Raw genomic sequence first — 25,922 nt, 5'->3', positions numbered from 1 at the left:
GGCTTTTTTTGTTGTTTCCAGTTAGCCAATTAGCCTCTAGTGTAGATTAAAACACAGCTGAATGCATATTCAACAACTAGAGGGAGATCAACTCTTGGAAGACCTTTTCTTTCAGCCTGACTGGCAGCTGTTTGAGAATTCAGCTTTGCTGATTATTAGGCGGAGTCATAAAATCTATGGCAAACAGGATTGTTAAACTTAGTACCAAACAGAGAACATAGAAATGTAAGTGATTTTTTTCACTTCCCTATTAATTCACCTGAAGAAATAGTTCTGATAACCAGGAGCTGGCAGTAGGCATTCTCAAAGCTACATACTGCCTTGGAAATGTATGTAGAAAACTGATTTATCCACCATAGAGGGTCCATTCTTTGTTACAAAATAACATGTAATAGACTATTTCTTTTAAATTGACATTATTTTCTTAGTTTGCAGAAATCATGGTCTCTTTCAAGCTTGCAAAACGTATTACCACTGTAGTATTAGAAATAGCTACTATAAGAAGACATGAATCATAAAGAACATAATATAAATAATGATCTCAATAAATACTAGCGTATTGTAACATAAAATAGAATGTAATTAGCATGTGAATTCCAGCAATATGTTTTGGACTTGCATTTGCACGGTTTCCAGAATAAAGTTTACAAAGTACCAACTTTTCTTTAGCTCTACATTACCTTAATGTCAGCATACATACATAGAAGTCGCTACCTGTTGTTATCTAGGCCTTGTCTTAAAAAACAGGCCTGAAACAGGGCAATAGTCCCAGGCAACAACTCAGTATTCTAACAGGGCACCACTTAATAAAAGTAAGAATATCTGTTTTTTTATATATGCATATATCCATACAAAATACATTCTTATATAGATACGTACACATATATACGCAAGTCTTATGAGGAGCAGCTGAGGGAACTGGGGCTGTTTAGCCTGGAGAAAAGGAGACTTTATTGCTATCTACAACTACTTGAAAGGAGGTTGTAGCAATGTTGGTGTCAGTCTCTTTTCCCAAGTAACAAGCCATAGGACAAGAGGAAATGGCCTCAAGTTGCGCCAAGGGAGGTTTAGACTGGATATTAGGAAAAATTTATTCACTGAAAGGGCTGTCAAGCATTGGAACAAGCTGCCCAGGGAAGTGGTTGAGTGACCATCCCTGGAGGTATTTAAAAGAGGTGCAGATGTGGTGCTGAGGGACATGGTTTAGTGGTCGACTTGGCAGTGTTAGGTTAACAGTTGTACTCGATGACCTGAAGGGTCTTTCCAACCTAAATGATTCTGTGATTCTATACATGCACATATATAATATATAAAAATACTTAAAAAAAATATATACTATTTAAATATTCTCTTTAATAGAAAAATTTGCTGCTTCCTGGGGAGGCAAAAATTTCTCTATCCTCCTCACAGGGAAGGTAGACCAGCATAGGAGGTGACCTATATGAATAGACAGGAATAGAAGGATAACCTATATAGCAGGTATCCACATTTCACTGAGAATTGAGAATGTCAGTCATTACCACCTTGTTACCTCCCCCCTTTCTTCTTGAGTTTACCCATTGACCACGCTTTACTTGAGAGTTCTCTATTGCTTCCCTTCACTCTCCCTCCCCCTTTTTTCCCCCTTTGAACTTTTCTGTCTGCTTCTTCTCTTTGACTTCAGTTTTCCTTAAAGGATTCAGAACAGTAGCAGTGAACTTTTAACCACTGACATTCAAATAGAATCAGAATGATGTCAAAGGAGTTCACACCTCCCTACCAGTATGTGTTTATAGAAAATGATCTGACTTCTGGCTTCTCAAAATGTAAATGCTTGTTACAGAGGGAGAAATATGTCATAAAAAGGAGACACTAAAGAAAGCAAGAGGCTTTACCCTCCCGCCCTGTGCAGTTGACAGAAGATGCCACATTTCATTGCACTCTAAAACCTGCTCAGGCTTTGGTTAAAAAGACCAGGAATATGAAATCTTGTGTGTCCTGTCCTCTTTGGGTCATCCAGGGGTGATCTGGGACTTCCACAGATGTTACCTGTGGAATAACTAAGGAATACTGAGCACTGTATATTTAACTAGTATTAGTGTCAAAACAAGAAAAAAGAAAAACGAAACCGAAAAACCACCAGATCCTCCCCTTCCTCAATTGTTCTATCAGGTCAAAAGTAATGGTTGCCTGCTTGGTAATGTGTCTTATGTCATTCATTATCAGTTGTATATAGACTTTTCCAAAGCAATTAAATAGGACCTTGAAAAGAAAACCATAAAAGTTGTGTACATATGTAATCTTTCTATTCATACAATTGCATTAAGGGACAAAAGAGAGAAAAATCACATTTCTCTGGGCAAAATGACAATGAAGTTATCAACATAAGAAAGTTCCTAAAGAGTCAAGGGACATACATAATGTGGCTTCTTTTCTGACAATTTAACAGGTGATATTTCAGTAATCCACCAACTCCGAGGCGTCTGAGCTCCTCAACACTCCCTAAACTGTTGGTGTGTTGACTTAAGATAGCATTATTGTCATAATCATATTCAGGTACCATTAGCAACCACATTTTCAGGCAACTGTGAGATTTTTAAAGAAATGCCAACAAAAAGATAAACAAAATCCTTCCTCTCTGTCAGGATGTGAGAACGTTCAAGTTCCATTTCATCTGCCCTCTCAGAGGTTTTGATTTCCTTTTCCACAGCTTGACCTCACCTTGCTCTTTTTCTCACAAATTTATCTTCTCACATAGACACGATAAAACACAGCCGTATTGGTAACATTACCCCAAGGATCAATTTATATTTACTGAATTTGCATGTAACAGAATATCTATGAATATTCAGTCAGATCATTTGTTTCACTGAATAATGAATTATTTATCCATTCACAAACATGACATTGCATTAATCATGGCTGGACCTATTTTTGTAGTGTATGAGTGATTTTTTTTCAACCCTTACAAGTTTCTTTAATTAAAATATATTTAACTGATATTTAATTCAGGTAGTTACAACTTACAAACACAGAACTTCATGTTTACTTTAATAATTACGGAATAGCGTGGAGACCGCTTCTGATCTTTTGATGTTCTAAGTGTCACTTACTCATCATTCAGCCAAAACTATTCAAATGAGGGATATTCTTTTTCTGTTGTTGATCTGAACAGATTTAAAGCATTTTCTGATAAGACCTTAAAGGATGAAAACAAATTTAAAAAGACTAAAACAAAAAGAAGGAGCCAAAATGACAAATGTTTTTGCCACTGACATGAAGTCCATAAACTGGACTATTAGGGGATTATAACTAGGAAAGAAGAATAATACAATGAATAACGAACACAGGAGATTGGTGAACAAATATGTGAGGAAATTCCTAACCACGCACTCTAAGTAACTTTCTTGTAAATCACAATTTAAAAGCTCCAAATAGTTGTCAGCACTTTCTGTCTTTGTGTAAGTAGCAGACACTTGTGGAAATAACACCATTCTAATTCACCACAGAAAAAAATCATCCATTTGTTCAGTTGACAACCCTGGCGTAACACAGAGCTAATGGATTACATATGCCATCTTTCCCCTAGTTTCTTAGTAGGAAACTACAAAAGAAATAACAATCTCTGACATACAGAGTTTTTGAGTGTGCTTCGTGTATGAATCATAGGGCAAGTCTAAACATACCAACAGCTGGTGCAAACGTGTGGACAATGGCAGGTAGCACTAAGTTGTTCAGGTTTAAAATTTAGAAGAAAGACTGATGCTGCTGCTTTCAACTTCTCTCTACCCCCATTTTTCAGAGATTTCATCAAACTATGTTCATGCCTTTACAAAACAAGTTCAGGAATGAAGTTCAGGAACTTCATTAATAATTTATTTTAGCATCTTAAAATTTCTCAAGCATGTCCTTATTTGTATTATTTCAATAGGTTTTTTTACAGGTTCTACATTATGTTCCGATCCTCCTGTCTCTTGGAAGACAGGACGTTTTCTTCAATAAGTTTATTCAGCATATCAATTATTTTAGCATTCATTAATTCCTATAACTATTTTTTCCTTGTGTTTCTTTCCCCCCCTGCAATCCATTTATAAGAGCTTTTATTCCCATACTGCCAACTGGGAAAACCTTTAATGAGTTGAAAGCTGTAGTAAGAGGTTTCCTGTTTTGTATCAACGTCTGCTAGAATGTCCTTTGTTTGATGAGTACAAGGACAGACCTAAAGAACAGTGACCTGAATCTCTGGCACTAAACTTTCAAGTTTTACAACTGGGTTTTACAAAATCCAGTACCACCTACTAGCCTTGAATGATGCTGCAGCTGTCACTCTGAGAAATGCAGGGTTGACGCATAGGATTTTAGATAATAAAGATCAGACATATATTCTCCACATATTTGTAAGTAGGGCACTGTAACTCAGTAACCTGCAAGAGTTACCGCTGGATTTCCTGATGCTGCCGGTCTCTAGTCTAAGGTCAAGCCTAGTATCAGTACTGCAGCACCACAAAATCAAAGGGAAGGAAGAATTTATCTGAGAGGAAGAACCTGCATATGGGAATTCTGCATTCCTTCTTAATAAGTCTAACAATTCATTCTAGCTGACCTTTACCTTTTGTTGCTTACTTTCTCTTTCACGTGCCTTCCCCCAGCACCAAGTCTTCTGTCTTCTGAAATAACAAACAGCTTAAATTAATCTAGAGTTTAAAAAGTTATATGAAACAGAATTACCTAAGGAAGGCATTTCTCTTTGATTTTAAATTATTTCCCGCAATTTTCTACCAGCAGAAAACCCTTGATTTTCTAGTAGTCTCTACTTCTCCATGGAGGAATTTGATAGCTCAGGGTCGAACTCCATCAGAGTCAAACCATCTCCACTCTGATGGTACATTTTACACCTGAATTCTTATCAATCATCCTAAGAGCCATGCTGCAATTATCTCATAAAGATTAAATTACTAATACTAATGAAATACTAATTAAAATCACTTCTGTTACACTTGAAGACAGAGGAAAAAACCCCTGTGGATGGAAAAGCAAATGCCAGCTGGACAATAAAATCTTGTAAAACCTATTTGAAATATTATCCCACCATAGGAAAATCAATCTCACACTGATTACATATTACAAATGAGGGTTGGGTTTTTTTAAACATAATTTTTATGTTTAGCATGAACAGTGATTATGATTCATTTGCACTGAAATCTTCATAGCATAATGAACAACTAAAGACGGAGTTTTACTGTATGTTCTATAACAAAATAAGTTTTTTGAACATTTTTTGCAAGGTGTGTGCAATAGTAAGAGAGAAATTATGGCTAGATACACCATATCAAATCTTCAGGACTCTAAATGAAAATTAAAACTGTGATAGGAAAGTAACATTTTGAAAAAATATCTTTTTCCTTCTCTTTTTAGAGCACTGGCTATTCTAAGACAGAAAAAAGCCATTTTCTGTAATGAAACTAGAAAATATATTGTGCCTAATAGGACCTACTGTTTGCACTAAAAAAAAATCAATAATATTAAGAAGCAGCATAAATCTGATTATTGATTTTTTTATAATTTTATTAATAGCTCTATAAAATAAACAGTGAGACTTTTCTTTAAATCATATCCAGCATAGTTTAGTCACAGGACTCACTTTTAGCTTTATGTGAAACAGGGGACCAGTATTTCATTTATACTACAGTAGTTTTAAATGGAGGCAAACAGGGATGCTTAGAGATGTAACATGAATGTTATTAAAATACATTATTACTAGTGAATGATAACAGTTATGTTCTTTATAGATCTGTGAGCCCGAAACTTTCAGGCCTGACCCAATTTAGTAGTATTTCATTAAATGAACCTTAAAAAAAAGAAACCATTTTTGTAAATTTGCTGCTCATGTTAGAAATCTCAAGAGTTCTCATTACCAGAAAATTACATTCATGCGATCAAGAAAGCTTTTGTCATCCTGCAGTTGAAATAAGTCTGTGTGGAGTCATGAACTAATTTGAAACTATTTGAAAAAGCAGCTAAAACAAAAACGGGCTTTCTTCTGATGAGTTCTTACTAAAAAAAGGATTATCACTAAGGAAACTGATTATTCATGTGAATAGATAGTTTCTATGAAAAAACTGCAGCTATCAAAAAGTTCCAGACTTGGCATTGAATGTGGTCCATAAGTGCCTGAAGCTGAATGGTATTCGTTGGACACACTTGCAGTCTCATAAATGCTCCCAGATGCAGTGAAGTCCTCTTAATTTGTACACGAGTGGAAATCTGCATTTTTTTCTATTATTAAAAGCAGGTTGGCATATCATGAGGTGCTGTAGAGTCTATTTCCTGATCTGCTTAAAAGTTAACTACTATTAGTAATATGTAAGAATATGTATATAATTGTATACATTTTCTATTTATGTATATATCTTTGGAAATATATACTTTTTTATATATACACATTGTTCATGTATCGACAAAAAATAAGATGTGACAGACTTCTGCATAAGGGTAACTCATTCTCCATATATATGGCTGGCATATACAGCCATAACTGTATGTTGTTCAAGAGAAAGTCGTCGCCGAGAAAGGGGTTAAGACTATAAACTGCTGGTGAAGTCTGTCACACACCTGTTATTTCAAGTTAAAAGAAGGGCAAGGGGAGGGAGGGGAGATGTTTTTGTGGCTGGTTGGTTTTAATTTTGGGATGTTTCTAAAAAGTAAATCCTTCAAACTCTATCCCAAGCTATTACTTGTCAGCAAAAAAGTGTTTTAACTGGTACATCAAACCCCAGGCTGCTATCTTCTCAAACAAGTCATAATTTTATGCAATGAGGAGAAATAGCCATCAATTCCCTTCCCATCGCCTTATTTGCACAAAGAATAGATTAGTTATTGTCTCCCTTACTAACACTTGCTGCAAAAGTATGTCCAGTACATCCTAAATCAGTGGTATTACTGCCACCTTCCCATAGGCTTTGCACACATTTATTCTACCATAATCTGTTAAATGTTAAGCATTCCTTTCGCATGTGTATTTTACTAATATTCTTACTGATATTGTTAAATCTGTGCTTCTTAGTAAAAGCTGCGTATTGGCATCAGCCATTTAATTCTTTTACATTTTCAGATCATTCTCTGTGTGTGTCTATTTTTCTAAGATACTCAAGACAAATCTTATGATAACTTCTATGGAAAAACACTCATAGTCTTTATCAAATAAGAACTGCAGTCAAACATCATATTTTATTAAACTTAATGCTTCCAAAACTGGAAGCACTTTGGCATGCCCAGCGTGCTGAACATCCCTGTCTAAATTATACATTTCATTATTGCTTACCAACACTTCTAATGTCCTTCCTACAGTTGATGCCAGTTGGTTTCAAGAACAACAGAACACCCCGGGGTTGCAGGGAGCGCTGGTTCAGGAGATGGCGCTCTGCTCACGGGCTCCACGCTCAGCTGAGGTCTTTGCTCAGCAGGGGACACTGGGTTCTCACAGGTGCATGCTCCTAAATACAAAATCAGTGTCCTATCTACTTCACACAAAATATGCAGCTGCTGTAACAGATGGTGACCTAGTAAAAAGGTTAGAAGAAAAAATACAAAATAATGATGTTGGTTGAAAAATACACTACTCAAGTCAGGAGAAAAGTGGAACTGCCTTGCAAGGGCAGTTGTGAGGTTCTGAGTAAGTACTGATAATCAGAAATACCATCAGAAATCGAGGCAAATGACTATTTAATGTTTCTAGATACAGCAAAATTAAAATCTGTGTATTTAAGAAATCTATTTTTAGAAAACATCGGTGCCAGTCTAGCCTAATCTAGATTGTAATGTAGCCAGTTTACATCCATCTAACAAGGATGTCATTAAGAAAACAATTTTTCCTCCCTTTTCTTTTCTCCAGTACATGGTACCCGCTGATTCATTACAGGTAGATTAGGTCCCCATCACTGCAGTGACTGGAGGTACCAGATGCGCCCAATGTTGTCACTTAGTTTAGATGTAAACTAAGAATATGCTATCTCTGACGCAAAGCGAAGCAGTTCTGCAAATACAAGCAGTTCTGCACCCTGCAAATCTTACGAGCCCCACGACAGCCTGGATTTGCATTTGTCACCCTGCATGGACTCTTTGGCAATATAGTTCAATTCATACTGCATCTTTTCACTCAGTGGTGATCCTAACTGCTCTCTTTCTCCTTTACCAAAGTGCTGCTTTCCCTGAAATTTGAGGTCTGTAGTCATGTTTGCTGCCATCCTTCTCATGGCTCTCCTCCTACCTTTAGGTTTAGCTGAAACTGAAGGAATCAAAAGGCAAGGTCAACTGAAGACAATTTCTCCCTTTCCTATGACAATTTTTAATGGCATAGCAATTAAAAATTTTCTAATGTATGAAAAACCAGGCAATATTATCTATGTGTGCCTTGTGAGGACAGCAAATGATAAGGCTAACAAAAATAGAATTAGAGTTGACTTAACAAATTTTTTTGGTCCTATCTATATGTTTAGTTTTTGTAATGTTTTCTTTGAGACGAGATTCCAGCTACTCAGACATGTGATGGTTGTCCAGTGGTTAATCTCAGGTGTGCTTCCTGGCAACAGGATTTTTTCTTTTTGCAAGTTCTGAAGCTTACTTCAATGATGAATGAATAAGCTCCTCCTTATTTCAGAGGAATTAAATACTTACTTTAGAGAATATCCCTTTAGTCGCTTGCTAAAAATTTCTGTAAATAAGAAAATTGTGCATGCATTGTGTCCAGCCTGGTTTTGTACATAAGTGCCTGGTTATTGATATGAACGGCAGAGAAAAAGAATTGATATAGAGCAGGCCAGCTCAGGTCCAGCAAGGTGATACCAGCTCTGCAGTGCTGCCAGAATGTGGCTTCTGGAGAAGCCAAATAGGAGACAACCTGTGTGGTCACGTGCTGAAGTGAAGCCAGTTTGAGCATGCCTGCCGTGCCCTGCCGGCACTTCTGGTTCCAAAATGGGTCCGGCAGACCCAGGTGCATCACCTGAATCGCCTCCATGTGTTTGCATAGTGCACATTGAGCAGTTCTGGGAGAGCTGGTCACACCAAGCAGGGAAAGAGCAAACTCGGATGTGCAAACCCCACCAGTTCCAAAATGAGATAGCTAGCACACAATGATCATTAAGTTTAAGAACTTTTCCAAAAGTTTCCAGAAAAGGCAATTTAATATTAGACACCTGTGACCTTGAGAAAAAGGTTTATCCTTGCAAATGATATTGTACTACTTATTGTATGTCTCTGTGCAACTGAGAAGTACTTTACACAAATTTTCTCTTTTATTCTTTTCTTTAGACTGACATGAGCTTTTACAGGAACAACGTTTATTTTATAAGACTGATGTGAAACTTTGAAAGGCCGCCTGATTTACTCATACAACAACATTTAACTTCATAGTGAATACTTATATTTTTAAACATTTTCGTTTCCCTCACCTGCATTAGAAATACTTGCTATTTGTATTAGGTGTAAAAAAATACTTGGCTACATCACCTTCACACCTGTCTTTCTTAAAGACAAAGACTCACAGTCTCTTTATACATTTTGTTGTCTTTATTTTGAGAGACAACATGATTTACCTTTAAATGTGTCTCCGTATGGGCATTATGGAAAAAATATGTCCCACATGTTTTAAAAAAAATATATTCCATATGCATAGGTTACATTCATATTCAGCTGTTCCTCTTTTCACTGTCATTCATTCTTCCTGTGTTAAAGATCTGATGATCTCATTCCGTATTCTTCCAACTTGTTTTTTAAAATAATCTTTTATAACTTTAGCATCAGTGACAGAAATGTATTTCTTGTCTTGTGCACTTATTTGAATTTATTCAGCTTTTTATCTACTTATTCATGTTTTCCTCTTCAGAAAAAGCCCTCAATTACCCAAAAATTGAAATTACATGAATTGCATGTTCTGTTTCTATAAATATGCAGGTATCGCTAAGTAATTAACATGTAGCTATTCTAGCCTGTAAAACTTTTCATACTATAAAAAGTCCAGATGCTACAGAAATCAATGGGGAAACTCACATTAATGAGCTAGGATTTCACTGTTAACTTGTTCTAAAAGAGAAATGGCAGTTCAGCAGTTCGCTGATGATGGGCTACTGTACAGTGCAGTGACCAAAGATCAATATGCCAAGCTGCTAGAAGAAAAACTCTTTGCAGATCTGTGTGGTGTGTTATAGAACAAACAAGTTTTCCCACTTTCTCTTGAAAGTGAATTCAGTGTTCATGAAGAATGGACCGTACTGGTTGAAAATGTCTGCAGGCTGTCTTGATCAGCCTTGTCAAGTCCAGAGTTACAGATTTCATCACCCTCTAGGCGAGAGACATTACGTAAAGCTGAGGAGGAAAGGAAGCTAGACAAGAAGCCTCCTACAAATTACCTTAAAACATCTACAGAAATCGCTAACAGGCTGCTAAGCCACTGTCTCATCACAGACGCTTTGCCTTCTTCCTCAGCCATGGCTGAACATCTAGGTCTTGACCAGACCACTATACTAAATGGCAATGGTCCTGTGCACCCCCTACTTGAAATATAATTGGACAGAATTATCAAGGAATTAAGAAAAATAAATCTAGTTCTTATAAGTTTCTTCAAAACACTTTCTCCCACAATGATCAGTACTGCGTAGAAATACAGACTGTATCTCAATAAACTGTGAGAGCTAATTTATAGCCTTAAAATATAAAAATTAAAAATATGCTTTCATATTATTCTGATTTTACGTAATTGAGCACAGCCTGTTCTGGTAGAAAAGAACAGCTGTCTGAAGTAACTTCATGTTACATCTCCACTGGCACATATTTTTCTATCTAGTTACAGATAATTGTATGCAATTACAACATTTTAGTAATCTCTCTAAAACAGCTAATTTAGTTGTCCTTTTTTTTCTTTTTTTTCCCCCCTTCTAATTGTCTCCGTCCACTCTAAAGAATAAACTGAAATCCAGAATGGATAAGATATGGACTTTGCAACTGTTTTTAACAATCTTAAATGTGGACCATCTACACGTCCCATCTTTATTGCTACAAATTTTGCCCAGGCATTAAACCACTTTGTATTGAGTACAGCTCTCCTGTACCCCATAAAGACATTTCAAACTTTTCTGTTAGAGAAAATGCTATCAAATGGAGTCAGTGCATTGGTCCAGCTAAATTGAGTTTTCACTTAAAACTCCAGAGAGTCAAGTATTTCTCATAATTTGTATTAGAAGCATGTCTCTCAAAGTCTTTTTCCCTCTACAGCTTTTATTTTCACCCAAATCACAGTGAGTTACAGCTTTCTAGATTCCCTCTGATTTAACTGTTCTTGGGACTTGCCCTTTTGGTCTGCCACCAGGGCGAGCCCCTTTGCTCCCACGCCAGTGCCCGTGCTGGGCTGCACCAGCGGCCTGGACCCAACGGCCAAGTCACTGCACATTTTCGGCATTTCCTGCACTTCAGTCTATGCCCGAGTAGTAAAATCCTTCTATACTGCCACTGTGGGTGGTCTTTTAACAAGTAAGCATAGCAGGGTATAACAAAGAATGTTTCACACAGAAGATGACAGAGATATTTATTTGTAAATTTTTATAAAACCTTAATTAGACTAGCTAATTAATGCTTCTAGAGCATGTCAGTTCTGCCTTTCTCAAGCAGGAGAAATCAGAGATCCTCTAGGTCTTTTTGAAAATCTTAGCCATTACTCAAATTACTTTAATTCCAATGAGATTTCGGCTTGAAATCACACAGATCCCCCCTCCCAAATCCTGCAGCGAGCCCCATAAGGTAGGTACACAGAATAATATGAAAGCATTTAAACAAACTGGCTTTGCTATTTCAGTGCTCAGCACCCAGAAAGGTTAAATGGAGAGGCAAATACCGTACAGTTCTTAGTGTCAAGCTATTTCACTGTGGCACCATAGCTGACCAGTTTTGAAAGATTATGTAGCATTCTTGCATTTGCAAGAAATATGAGGGTTTTGTTGTCTTGAGCATTTATTTTCTGTATAGGTTTGCTAAACTACAGAAAAACACACATAGGTTAGTTTTCACTACAGCTGGTAAAACAAATAAAACCTCTGGACACAGGCTATGGAACATGCCGATATACAGTTCTGGGGTTTCTGCAACTGTGTGTGTTTGTTCGTATAGCGAGGGAAAAAGGAAGTAGTAAACCAGGAAGCTTGTTTCCAGTAGGGACAATTCTAGCGTTTTAAAAGCAACTGCCATAAAGAAAAATGAATAAATGTAGGGTTGTGGAAGGAGTCTACCTGTTTTGTCTGTTGAGTACCATTTCAAAAATGCAGGTTTCTATTGTTCTATCTGTAGTTGGAGAGTGTTTTCTTACCAACACTAGACTTACAAGTTTCAGTGCCAAAAAACTTTAGTAAAGTGTCAGCCTTTGCTGCAAACAATATGCTAGCAAACTACACTTTCTATTTGTTGATTAAATTACCCATCAAATACAAAGGAAAAACAAAACATCCTAGTCTTGTAACAGAACCATAACAACCTAGTCTTGTAACAGGTGCAAAAGGCTTCTAGGTAGACTTCATAGGTAGGCTTCAGTTTTTACAAGCATGAAGAATGAATGGCTATCCATGTATAACCAAGCATTTATAAGAAAACTTTCTGAAATAAATCCTTTACTAAAAAATAAAAATACTGTACAATTCAGCTGGGAAGAAATTCAGAAGGGGGTTCTGTGGATGAAAGGATAATGCTTTATTTTGAGACTACCATCTTCCATAAATTTCAGTGCTCAATATTGTACCAGCCAGGTGTCAGAAATGAATAGTGAACCTGCCAGGAGAGATGTTTTCCCTTTCTTAACCACCATCCTGGTCCATGACAGAATTGATTGGCTTTTTCACATACACTGCTACTACTGGCAGAGATAAAATATTATCTCTCTTTAAATAGCTATCTTTACAACAAATTCGTTCACTTCGGGTGAGTTCAGAATAATAAACATTTTGATTTTTTAAAAGATAAACAAAATAATCTAAATCCTCAGTACTACTAAGTTCTTTTTTGAGAATACTAGAATACACTTTTGACAAAGGGCTTGCTTTATAACTTAAGCATAATATAAGCACAAAGTGCGGTAGATTTTTCTCTTGTCTCAGTGGTACCTGACCTTTACTTCACTGAACGGGTATCTTCATCTGTTAGGTACTGCGTGCTGTTTCCTATGATGAGAATTTGAGTTCTCAGTCTGACTTGATTGCCTTCCACTACGGTTTAAGGCATTAGTAGACTCAACAAGACTGTTCTGTTGTCAAAACACTGATATAAAAAGACCTCATCAGTGACTGGTCACTCTCTTGTAGTCTGCTGTATGGTGTAGAATTTCCTACGATCTGGGAATTATGAGATCAATTTGCATCACAAAAGCATAACAGAGTTACGGGAAAGACTTGTCACCAAAACTGATTGTTTGCATCCCCTTAAAACTCTAAACATCAACTATTGCAAAGGAAGGCAAAAGCTTTGCTGTGAATCACGTTCCAGTTATTTTTCCTTCTGTCGTGTTTCTCCCTGCTGGCCAGCCCATGCTGATCCCACGGGACTCATACAAAGGTCAGCATTGCAAGGTGAAGGATCTGCCATTAGGCAGACAAAGAATTAATTGAACAATCATCCAGGTCAAAGGGAGTCTTTTTTCATTATTTTAATAGACCTTAGGTAAGGTTCTTAATTGGTACTAGGTTGCCTCAAGAGTTACATTTTTCTCGGAAGTGAACTTGTTAAAATCTTCGGAAGACAAACTTCTGAAATCTCCTTTGCCATGTGTTCAGTCTTTTAATTAATTCTTTTTGAATGCGTAATTTGGTCATATGTTGGCACTGAGAGGTTGTGATTTTCCTCTTGCTCAGCTTTATCAGTAAAATAATAATATTCAAAAAATATATCACTGATCCAGAGTCATCCATCTCTGTGTCTCTCGTAGCCTTGCAATGAGTAGGCAATTTTAGAGCTCTCATTTCAAAAAGCCACATTTTGACCAGGAAGCCTTTGGAAATCCTTCTAAACTCCAAGTTCTGAAAATGCATGTTCTTAACCCTGCACTTTGCATTTGAACCAAAGATAGATCAGTGAATAAGAGAAGAAAACACTGTTACTAGGATACTTGAGTTTGCTATGGTTGTGTTTCCTTCTTTCATAACCTCAGTGTTCTCTTAAGGTAATAATTGTAGGTAAATACAGAAGAAGTGTTACCCTGATTGTAATAAAATGAAAATGACAAGTTACAAGAGCATTTTTCTATACATCTTGACAGATATTTTAGAACAATAGCAGAGGACTATCAGCGATTTTTTTCTGGATAAAAAGACTTCCATCACCCTTAAAACACTTTCTCTTCTTCCATTATGATGCTTTCCACAGTGAGCTGTCAAGGTGAAGTTATAATTATGCAAACCTGAGAAACTGTACGGTTCTCTTTAAACAGTAGGCTATCTTCTTCGTAACAAAAAGGATTAAAAATCTGATTCCAAAAGCATGTACTCCTGGGGAAAGTTGTATTTCCACAGTTACTCTCAACAGCTCCATCTCAGGATTTTCAGCACATAAAATAGTTTATATTTGGAGAATACTTATGAAAAGCCAGCTGCAATTCTGCAAATGGTACATATTATCAGATTATACAAATTTAACTCTACAAGCTCTCCTGATGCATACAGAAATACATGGGTTCTGTATGTCTTCAAAATCACAGGTGAGGATTTAGTGATGCAATCATTTGTTTTAATACACTGCTGTGAGAACTTTATACTCTGTACACCTCAGTTATTTCTACGGGTTTCATACAGTCCTGATGCTAATAATAGTCCAGCCCTGGAATGAGAAGTGAAAGGCTCAGCAGTGGGTGGCACAGAGCCAGCCCAGGTTTGGTGGCAATACAGCCGTGGCAGCACAAGGCAGCCCGGACGGACGATGACCCAGAGCCCCGCGCTGCACTCCCTGTCGCCGGGGATGCTTTGGGGCCCCCTCATCTCTCTAGCGATGCACGCGCACAGTGTCCACCCTCTGCCTGTCCTTAGCTTCCGAATCATTTAATTGCACTTATTTAGTCTGCCCAAAGAAATAGTAAATTGTGGTTTTATGATGTAGTGCTAAGAAAGCCACTGAAAGGGTTGAGTGGACATTTCAAATTATTTCTCTGGCAAACGTGCTATAGACTTCATCCTTAGCAGTGGTACTAGGCTGTTACTAAAGAAATAAAACCTAAAAAAGACAGAATATGTTGTCAGTGCTTACATCAGTTCTAGCTAACAAAATTACTATCCGGAAGCATACGTCTACTATGAATAGCGTTAAGACCACAAACAGTGATTAACAATAGTATGCAAGTAAAAAATGTTTGTATTGTGAAAGCCAACTGAATTGCTTACATCTCTGTGGGATTCACTTGGCTTAGCTGAAATGTTGATTGTAAAATAAACATTTAAAAGTTTGAGTTATTGCTTACATTGATACAATAGGAAAGTTAAAAGCTTACTGTCAGGTTCCTGGGAGCTTTAAGAGTATATATTTAGGTAAGCAATACTGCTGACTCAGCTTGCAAATCTGACTTTTGTCCTTTTCAAAAATCCTTTTTGTCCTTTTCAAAAATCACCCACTTTTGTGGGTGAACTGCCCACTTCTGCTTTGTTTCCTCCTCAGTCTCACTCCCGTCTTCTCATCGCAGTCGCACAGCTCTCACCTGCAGAGTAGTAGCAGTCTGCTTAGGAAACACATCCCAACAGCTCCAAGTTTCATTCTCAACCTCCTTGCTGAGTTATTCTTAATTCTATTTTCTAGACACTTGTTTTCCATCAATCTTTTAATGATCTCTTGCCACCCTCTCCTGTTTCATCTCTGTCCTCCCTTCAGAGTACGTGCACGTATATACACACACACACACATTTCCTGGAGTTGTCATCCTGCTGCGTACCCTCCTGCCCTCCACCCCTCTGGCTCCTTTACCAGGGTCCTCATTTAATCTCAATTATTTTGCTTTTTTTTTGCTTTTTGTTTATAATTATGAGGGGAAGATTTTTTTTTCTTTTTTCTACTTTTTTTCTACTTTTTTCCTACTTTTTTTTCTACTTTTTTTTCTACTTTTTTTTTCTACTAAGAATAAAACATTTATTAAAGAAAAGTTTTAAAATAGAAGAATTTAATTTTCCTTTTGTACATTTATTTCCATGTGTTTTGATTTACGTTACGCAAAATTCAATTGATAATAAGACATAACTCAGAATGAGCTTAGAGGTTCCATTTTCAGCTATGTCAATTTATGTTTAATAATTTTCCCACTCTATCTAGTAATCTATTCCCTATTTTAAAAGATTAGAAGCCTGAACATATGCTGTCTTTTCCACCAAAATTCATCAAAACCTTGTGGAAGTCAACTCAATAACAATAAATAAGTTAAGTAGAAGGAGTGAGAGCACAACAAACAATGAAAACTGAAAATGACTGTATTTTCATTCACTATTATAGCAAGTATGACACAGAAGGGGGGTTAAGTGCCAGGGGAGTGCACTGGAAAATCACTGAGCTTTCCTTTTGTTTCATTGTATAATGTGTTCTATAGTTATTACAATATGATAGGCGATTTTTTTTTTTGGTATGACTTGATTTCTTCCTTAGTGTCTCCTACTTTCTATTCAGGCGTTTTATTCAAATTCTGCCTGACAAAGGTACAGCAGGGATGCTTTGACAAAAACTCAAAATCCTAGATTAGTGCAGAAACTGAATACGTACTAAAAGTGTGTGGTTAGATTAGTTCCCATAAAATGAATGGATATGAAGTTATTTTTAAAAGAACATATTAACTACATTCTTTACTTACTCCTATCCCTAAAAACTCTCCTTTATTGTTATCATTTGAGGTGTATGGTTAGAGCACCTGCTACCAATCAGTCCACTGAAGCTCATTCTTTCACATATATTGTCATTAATAAGAAAAGGATTCTTTTAGTAGATTAAAGGTGCAGTATGAACTTGCACCGTCTCCCCACGTTCTCTGCGTGTTCAATAATGCTTTCAGGGAGAAAAAAAGGTGACACCGAATTAAACCTCTGCCATGCTTCACTCTTCAGAGTGGAATTGGAATTAAAAGCTGTAAAAATGTTTCTTTCACATGAATATCAGGGGATAGGTTTGTTAAGAGTGGAGTAAAAAATGTGCCACTTCTACGTAATAATGTAGAGAGTTGGGCTGTTACAAACCCAAAGAGGTTATGACATTTCGCTACAGATCTGGAGTGGATCACCACAGGTGATTTTGGTGAGGGTTCAAGCAACACCATGCTTCTTTGGCTAGTCAATTCAAGGCTAAAAAGGAGCATCAAAACTTCACATCTTTGTTAGAAATTAATTCCAAGAAATCCATGAGCCTCTTCCATGCCTCCCCTGAGAGTGATTATCTTTGGGGCCAGCATAACAGAAGCAGTCTTCCTCACCAGGTCAATGACCATAGCCTGACTTTCCCCTGGGGATCGGTGACCTCTGGTACATCCTTGCACACGTAGATGCAGACCACAGGTGGGATGATTCAGGAATAGCACAAAGGTAAAACCAAAAATAAATACTGGAGGGTGATATAGTTATATAAGTCTTTTAGATCTTAATGTAGAACCTTCTTTGGCAAAACAGATGTAAATACAGTCAACAATAAGATATTTACTTACCAGACTACCTTATAGAACAAACTAAGGAACTGGCTGCTTTGTTTAGGTATTTGAATGTTTGTTTAGTTAATGGAAGCTCACATTTCCTCCCTTTACCTTCTTTGCCCAGGATACACATGTATATAGTTACCATATACAGGCTTCAAGAATATAACGTTCAGGTTTGTATTGGGGGAAAAATGGTAAAGGCAGGTACGGATGACAAAGCTGATTGCCTAGGGGTGAAGTAGCGACAGGTTTTGTAGCTGACGATGACCTGGATAGGAAACATCCTCTGTCTGACCTTATCTGCTAACTGCAAGTCATTCCCACTGCAAACAAGGATTTGCCCTGTCAGACTGTCAATACCATCTCTCTCATCGTTATTACAAATTCCCCCCCTTTTCACTGTTTATGCGGGCTTTGGTGGGACTCTCACACCTCATTGTAAGAATGTAGCTGAATGCTGGGCTCTGTGTTTACAACCCTAAACCCCAGCAGGCCTGGGGTGGGGGGTGAAGAGGAAGATGAAGTAATAGGTGTCAGCTGCCCCTGTTCCACCCATAAATAATGTTAGGAAGGTTGCTGTGGCAATGTTTTCAGTCACACATGGTTTCAAGCTTGGTAAGTTGAACCTTCTATCCATGTTGGTTTTTAGGAAATGTAAAAACTATGAGCTTCATCACAGACTGACTCCCTTTCAGCTCAGTGAGAGGGAAAAAAAGATCTTGTTAGAAGATGCTGTAGATTTTCTAATGGTAGAAGGGTCCTGGTTTTTCTGTTTATTGTTAACATACAAGTAATTCCATTTATATGGGAATTACAATAGAATAAAGCAAATGTAGTATCAGGGGAGAGTACGTGCAATACAGCTTTCCTCATTTCTGTGCACCAATATTATCATTTGGTGAAGAATGAAGTGTGATTATTTTCTAAAAATACATGACAGTATTTATTTTATCATCCAGGTGACAGAGCAAAACAAATTAGTTTCACTTTTTCCATAGGCTTTTAAAACAGAAAGATGTGTATGTTTTCCTTTTTCCATCGTAGGCAAATCACTTTTTAGAAAGCTAAAGAACTAGGGACTCTTCATCCTTGGAAGCTAGCTAGAACCAGACTGACCCTCAACTTGGTGCCCTGACTTTACCCAAACGCACCACAGTGTTACGTGATACTATTTCCAGAGGTGCTGGAACGCTATTCGTTCCCTGCAGCAAGTTCATTTGCTGTCAACAATTAGCTTTTCAGTGACAAAAACTGCTTTGAAATGAAAACAACTGCTTACCAAAAAGATACATTCTGAACACAGACTGGTAATGTGCAGGTGTGTGTGAGGACAGGAGTCACTTCTGTGCCATGTGAGGCAGGGACGCTTGCCACATACTAGCAGGTCAGCAAGCCAAAACCCAGGAAGCTTCAGCTTGAGTGGAAAAAAGGGCCAGTGATGGAATCCCTCAGCACACTGAAACCGGTTTTCTGAGTGGGACTGCAAAAAATGCTGTACTTTATTCCCAGTGCCTGTAAAACCTTACTCAGTAGAGAAAAATAAATCCTACTGCCAGACAAGCAAAAACAACTAGGAAAAAAGTTCACTTGACTTTCAGGTTCTTCCTTATATTTCTGTATTTCCCTTAGTGCAAACTATTTTTCATCTACAGCATAAAGAGAAAGCTGACACAAAGCAAACCTCCAAATAGGCTGTTCCACACACTGGGCAGAATTTTTAGCAGTTACCTCCTTGTTAATGCTACTTAGAAATATAAGCTTCAATATATTTCTAGCTATTGAATAAGATGTTACCAAATATATCAGAATATAATGTCCTTCTTGATGTTCAGCTGTAAGCTAAGAAAATGTAACTGTCAGAAATACATGAATGTTATTGCAAAATTTTTTAATTTAGTGAATGGGCTCAATTCTAACACAGAGATCTGAGATTACTTCTGGGTCTTATCTGATGATGAGTTTTTTGAATTTCATCTTCTCTTGGGAGGTATTTTTATATCTCAATTTTTGATCAAGTAAATGTATTTATGTGATTTATCTTCAAGATAGGGGGATGATAATTCTTTTCCATTGAAAATGTGCACCATAACCCTTTAAAATATTACGAATACTAGTATTATTCCCAGCCAGAAATCTACCAGTGCTCAAGCAGCCCAGTTTAGAAAAACAAAAACAAACAAAAAAAAAAAAACCCAAACAGAAACCTGCAAATTTAAGCATGTTTTTTATTTGCATAATCATGAACAAAATACACTCTTTCCTTCCTATATTACATAACATTTTTGAGCAAAACCATGTGTTAGTGAACATGAGCTCTCCAACATATCAATTTGTTAGAATTCCATAAGGATATTTTTCTATTTTTTATAATACTTTGATTACATTCAAGATTCATCTTAAAGGTGTGGTGGTTCATCTCTCAGAGGAGGATTGAAGCAATAGGGTCTGAATAGATATTTCCTCAGAGATCTGCACAGGCTTCTCTGAAGATGGGATTAGAAAGTAATACCTTTCACTCTGTACACAGAATACAGAGCAAATGGACAATTAATCATATAGCGTCAATCAATGAAGGTCCCAGAATCTTTTTAAGGATGTTCATACAATAAAGTTATCGGGCTCCGTTGATTCCATGAAGGGCTGAATGGTTAAGTTTGCCCAACAGCAAGCCGTAGGAACCTCTTTGAGGTAGAGCGCTCTACAGGCCACTGGAAAAAATCAGAAAGAAGAGGAATGCATCAAATGATTAACATCCTGAAAGTGAACAGGAAGCAGCCTGACTACTTCAATAATTTTGTGACCAAAACTGCAACACTGTAGATTACAGAAGTCACTGGCCAGAAATAGTGGGTGACACAAAGAATTCCAGGAGGTTTAATTTTATACAACCACAACACCAGGAAAGTTTATATAATCTGTTAAAGCATTTCAGCTTTGATACACTGATTCTTCTTGGATTTCTTAGATGGAAAAGCAAGTGCTTTTCATTAGAGACTTCGCTAGAATGTAACCATTTAAACCAGAGCCCAAAGTCTTCAAAAGTTTAGGTTGTTCAGAGACCAATTAAATTTTTCTCTGCTACAAGATAGCGGCAGAATTGGGTTTCAATTTGTTTGAGATAAGTGTTTGGATAACTAAGCTGAGGCTATAAAGAAAATATTTCAGACCGAGGGAGGGTGCTGGAAGGAGGTGGAAAAGGCGCTTGCGCTGTCTGGCAGCTAATGTGGACTTCCAATTCTTTGCACGCAGACCCCTTTGCCTCCATGACTGGACTGCTCATACTCCTCCTCTGTCATCTCCTGAAGGAGACTGCATCAAAATATCTAAAGGGAAAGATATAAATACTAATGGATTAACTTTATCAGTTCTTTATAGTTCGATATTCCAAACTAAACTACAGCTGGGTACTGACTGACAAAGATGACATTATTAGGTGTATTATGATACACCTCAATGCAGTAGAAAAATCCTATACAACAGAGTAACTGGTCTTGTGATGCTTTACATGGGAACAGGAGCTTCAGAAAGTGAGAATAAGTTTTACTATAACTATTCAAAACTCAAAACATGGTTTTAGGTTTGAAGGGTTCATATAATAAATCTTTGCAACCTTACTATTTTTAGATTAGTTTATTTGTTAATCTCAATGAAAAAAGTTTAATGTCTGTGAAAATTAAAAACAGATTTGTAGCTTCTAGTCCTGTGGCTTCCATAGCTTTTGATTTTAATTTGGTTTTAGTTTCTATCTGTGTTTTTAAGAAAGGTGAGGAAAAATGCTGTATTAAAAAACTTAGTGTTCCTAAGAAACGCTTTAGCTGGAGGAGAAGCTGTATTGATTTTTAGGGCTGGGTTTGGCAATTGAATTTTTCTGGAGCATAACGTTTTATTTACTGGTGGTTGATAAACTGCAGTGCCATCTGCCAGCTGGCTTCAGTTAAAGAAAGCTGATTGATAGACCCGGACATACATACGAAGAACAAAATTATAAAAACAGTAGAATCTTTTTTTCCCCCCTAGAATTAATCAGACTAGGTAATCCTTTGGTTTGAACAGGATCATTCCTATTATTTGCTGCCTGCACTATTCTACCTCCTATAGGTACCAATCATCGTTTCAGTTTCTGTCTACTGGGCTCTTAACATTCTATAAGAAAAAAATGCTTTGGACATACTATACAGTCTGTGAATGCTTATCATTATACAGCATAATTTAGACATTTATCCATGTGTCAACTGCAATTTCATTTCCACTGTATGAAGACGTCTGTGCTGAACAAAGTACTCCAGCGTTCAGGAATAAAAAGAATTACATTAAAATAATTTGTATGTTAAATGCAGAGGTAGAAAGCAAAAGCTTTTCCAAGGTTTTTATTTGAGGTTTCCAAAATAATCTAATGACTAATTCCTTCAGCTTTCTATACAGGACAATGAGTTTCAGATGTGGTTACTAGTAAACAAATAGCAGCTGCATCACTGTTTCATTTCTTCCTTTCTCTGCCTTACTGCTTGTCTGAATCTTGCCTTAACCTTTTTCTTACTGGCTACAGTCTGCAGGCAACTGCTTTTCACACCTATTAAACCTGTTTCTTGACTTGTGGTTTGAAACAGCGTGGTCTGTCAAAGGGAGATGCCCTCCTCAAAGGGTCAGAAGCCCAACTGCCCCCCCAGAGTTTTGCACTTCAGTTGATAAAGGACTGGCAGCAAGGCCAAGGAATCCTCTATCATACCGGTATTTCATAACCACGTTTTCTGTCATCAGTTGTATAACAAAGACTAGGAATGGCAGAATAGTAATTCCAATTTTCATTGGTATTAACAGTGAGACTCAGGGGAGACCTTATTGCTCCCTACAACTACCTGAAAGGAGGCTATAGAAAGGTGGGGGTCGGTCTCTTCTCCCAAGTAACAAGTGATAGGACAAGAGCAAATGGCCTGAAGTTATGCCAGGCGATTCAGATTGGATATTTGGAAAAATTTCTTCACCCAAAGGGTTATCGAACATTGGAACAGGCGACCCAGGGAAGTGGTGGAGTCGCCATCCCTGCAAGTATTTAAAAGACAGGTAGACATGGGGTTTAGGGACGTGGTTTAGTGGTGGACTTGGCAGCGTTAGGTTGATGGTTGGACTCGACTCGATGATCTTATAGGTCCCTTCCAACCCAGACAATTCTATGATTTAGAATTTAAATTAGGAGTAATTATCTGGAGGACCACAGATTTTGGTGAAAAACAATGCAAAATTAAACCGCTATTGTCAGAGTATCTTTATTAGATATACTTTTTTTTTAATTCCGGGGGGCTCTGAATACAAACAGATTCATGAAGACTATAGAGTATATATTTAGTACAGTCCTTTTGTAATGTCTTGAATGTCTAGAACATACCAGATTAGACCACAGAAACTCCTTGTAATGTTCAGGACAAATCACCTTCTAAGAAGGCTACTATTTGCCTGTTAGGTGTAGTCAAAAAAACATTAGGGCATTAAATTCATGTATGTAGATAGTCTGCTGGCTGTCCACCAGCCAGACACATGGACACAAAGCATACAATATGGACAAACACATATGACAGGTTTGTGGCTTTAGAGGCCTCTCTTTTGACTACAGGCTCTCACCATTTTAATCACCACCAATGTTCTGTCCTAGGAAAGGGAAGCAGGAACTCTGTCATTGACCTTTGTGATTCTCTAATGTAGGCACAGAAGGGATCGCCTGTACAGTGCTATTGAAAGATCCTTGTACTGCATCACATTCTATTTAGAAAACAGGCAAACAAAAAACCCGTTCCTATTCATCAAGGTCTTGGAATGATTAATTTTGGCGTTCCATCCAGACAATACCAAACACAGCAGCAGGAGAGTAGGAAAGTGCAAATGACTCTGCTGTTTTTAGTGAATGCTATCAATCTAACTGGTCCCATACTTCAGAAAAGCAGACAAAGAGCTCTTAGTTGTTTACCTGCTTCATTTATCAAGGATATGCTGATCACAAGTTTCCTTAAAACTAGTTGGCAGCTAAAAAAACCAAAAACAACAAAACTACGTCTGCACTAAACAAGCATAACCCACATGGAGGATGTGATGCCTGTTCAGCAGCTCCAGAATCTGCAAGAATAACAAATGATGTAGTTGCTGAGTGGGTCTTCTTTCCTTTTAGAAGCAACTATTAAATTAAGACAGTGCTAATTGTTACTGATTTTGGTACCTTCATCAATTAAAAAAACCCAACAAAACAGAGTTCTCAGGTTAATTCCCAGAGGAACACAGAACATCTACCAAAGGGCTCTATCATAACAAAACTAGCTTGCAGTGCAACACCTGCAACTTTATTTACATTGAAAGAGTTGGATTAAGGAGAAATTGGCAACATCACTTAATTCATGCCTGGCCGACTGTCCAATCACGGTTCAAAACTTAATGCCACAATGCAGCAAGATGAAGGAAACTGCTCATTAGTCAGTCTCTGCTCAGACTTATTACAATTGTCATTGAAAGATTTTCTTAAATAGGTCTGTGGCTCTCAAAAGAGTAGCTAGTATGTAGGTAGGGAGGCGCAGGTAGTAACTCCCTGGGTAGACTGATACTAGTCAACTTTAACACAATTCAGCTTAAATTCTTTTTCATTGACTGGAATGCAGCTACCTGCTTTGTCCTGCCTCACCTCCGTCCTCACACAGTTGGAGACAATCCTACAGCCGCGCTCACCAGCTGGGTCTAGTCAGGACAGACTGATGTTATAGACCTTTTGCCAGTCACGTGCAGTTACTGTGGTCTGTAACAAGTTCACAGGTGATTCCCTGAGAACCCTTGATGGAAGGCAGCGTTCAGTGTACATCTCAAGATGCAGTATGTTAACCACTGAATTGCTGGTATTTAAAAGTGGGAATGATACCATGTTAAATAAATCACATTTTAGACATACTATGATAGAACTATGTTATGGTTCAATTATGACAAAAATTTAATTCTAAGTAATATTCACCATTCTATTGTTGATCTTGACCAAGCTGAATGATCCAGAAAAATAGCTTTGCTAATGTAATATGCAGATGTAATGTAATAAAATAATGTAAAAAATCCACAAACATGACAAAGATGTCTAGCAACAATAGCATTTGGTCTTTCTTGCACAATCCAACCATTTGCTAGGATTATCTAATTTAAACAAACTACACTGTAGAAGCACCTTTTCTGTCAGAAAACAGAGCTGTGAGAGGGACCAAGGGATTTTAAGGAGTCAAAACTAATGTTTGAAATTTAAGATTTACTTGCTGAGCAGCGATAGAGCAATCTTTACTGAGAGCAGGATTGTTGGACCTTGGCTGTGATTCACTGGTGTTTCTATTTCATCTCACTCCTATGGATCCTCTTCTGTGTCTTACAACTTGCATAACCAATTTATAGCCAGCCCAAAGTTGGGTGGAAATGCTGGGGTAAACACTGCAGGGAAATGAAGTGTGCAATGGTAGAGTAAGATGATTCACTACCATTCAGCATCTCTGGATCACTTCTGCACAGCAAGGCTAACCTTTTTAATGTATATCTAAACGCACCTACTACATAAATTACAATGTAGAGGCACACTGCCTTAGGCTACATCCTTGAGTAGCTACAGTGCTGTCTGCTTGAAAGAGCTTCTAGCCCCAGCCCATGGTTGCAACACAGAACAGCAGAGGGGAATCCTCCCTCCCCAAGCCCACAGTTCATTCAGGCTTTTGCAAACATGCAGGTGTTATCTGGCTTTAGTGCATCCCAAACTATTCCAAGCAGGAAAAGAACAAATGCATGATTGGGAAGGAGAAAGCTTGTTTGAAGATTAAACTCTAATTACGTTGCAGTTCTCCCACTGAACATTGATTGTACCACTTTCACTAATTTGGGCTCTGTCCACATAAACGTAACTCATAAACAGACAATACATGTTTTCAAATTAGTCTTCCCTGTTATGAATTTTGGTTTTATATAATATTTATCTTTCAAAGAGACTAAAGCTATAAAAATCCCTTCAAGGACTAATATTTCATTTCTTTTATAGTTCTCTTATGTCTTTAAACGTTTAGATTCTTGGTACTGCAGGTTCCTTCCATGGGATACTCTAGGATTTGTACAGCTTTGTATGGCTAAAGACTTGAAATACTGAAGTCAGTTATCTTGCAACATGACTGAAAGATAAAAATAGGCATTTTATGGTATTTCAAGGAAAGGCACTTCAACAGAGGTTATGAAAGACTTAGCACAAACGTTTCATTCATGCTGATTGAGCCTTTATTTC

General features: G+C 37.4%; 1 protein-coding gene across 4 annotated transcripts in view; it reads right to left on the bottom strand.

Annotated features, from left to right (window-relative positions):
* B3GALT1 (beta-1,3-galactosyltransferase 1) overlaps window positions 1-25,922 on the bottom strand; it is a 216,805-nt gene that overhangs the window by 169,811 nt on the left and 21,072 nt on the right. The window contains exons 2-3 of one of the 4 annotated variants that reach the window (XR_010071922.1): window positions 20,818-20,973; window positions 19,858-20,358 (exon numbers count right to left, since the gene is read on the bottom strand). The exons of the other annotated variants lie outside the window; for them this stretch is intronic. The gene's annotated coding sequence lies outside the window, so the exon portion shown is untranslated. Of the gene's footprint in view, window positions 1-19,857; window positions 20,359-20,817; window positions 20,974-25,922 lie in introns of those variants that run through there. 4 annotated transcript variants of the gene reach the window in all.

Source organism: Chroicocephalus ridibundus, chromosome 7, assembly GCF_963924245.1.
Source record: "Chroicocephalus ridibundus chromosome 7, bChrRid1.1, whole genome shotgun sequence".
NCBI lineage: Eukaryota > Metazoa > Chordata > Aves > Charadriiformes > Laridae > Chroicocephalus > Chroicocephalus ridibundus.
Note: the sequence above shows the minus strand (reverse complement) of the source record. Positions and strands in the feature narration are given on the sequence as shown.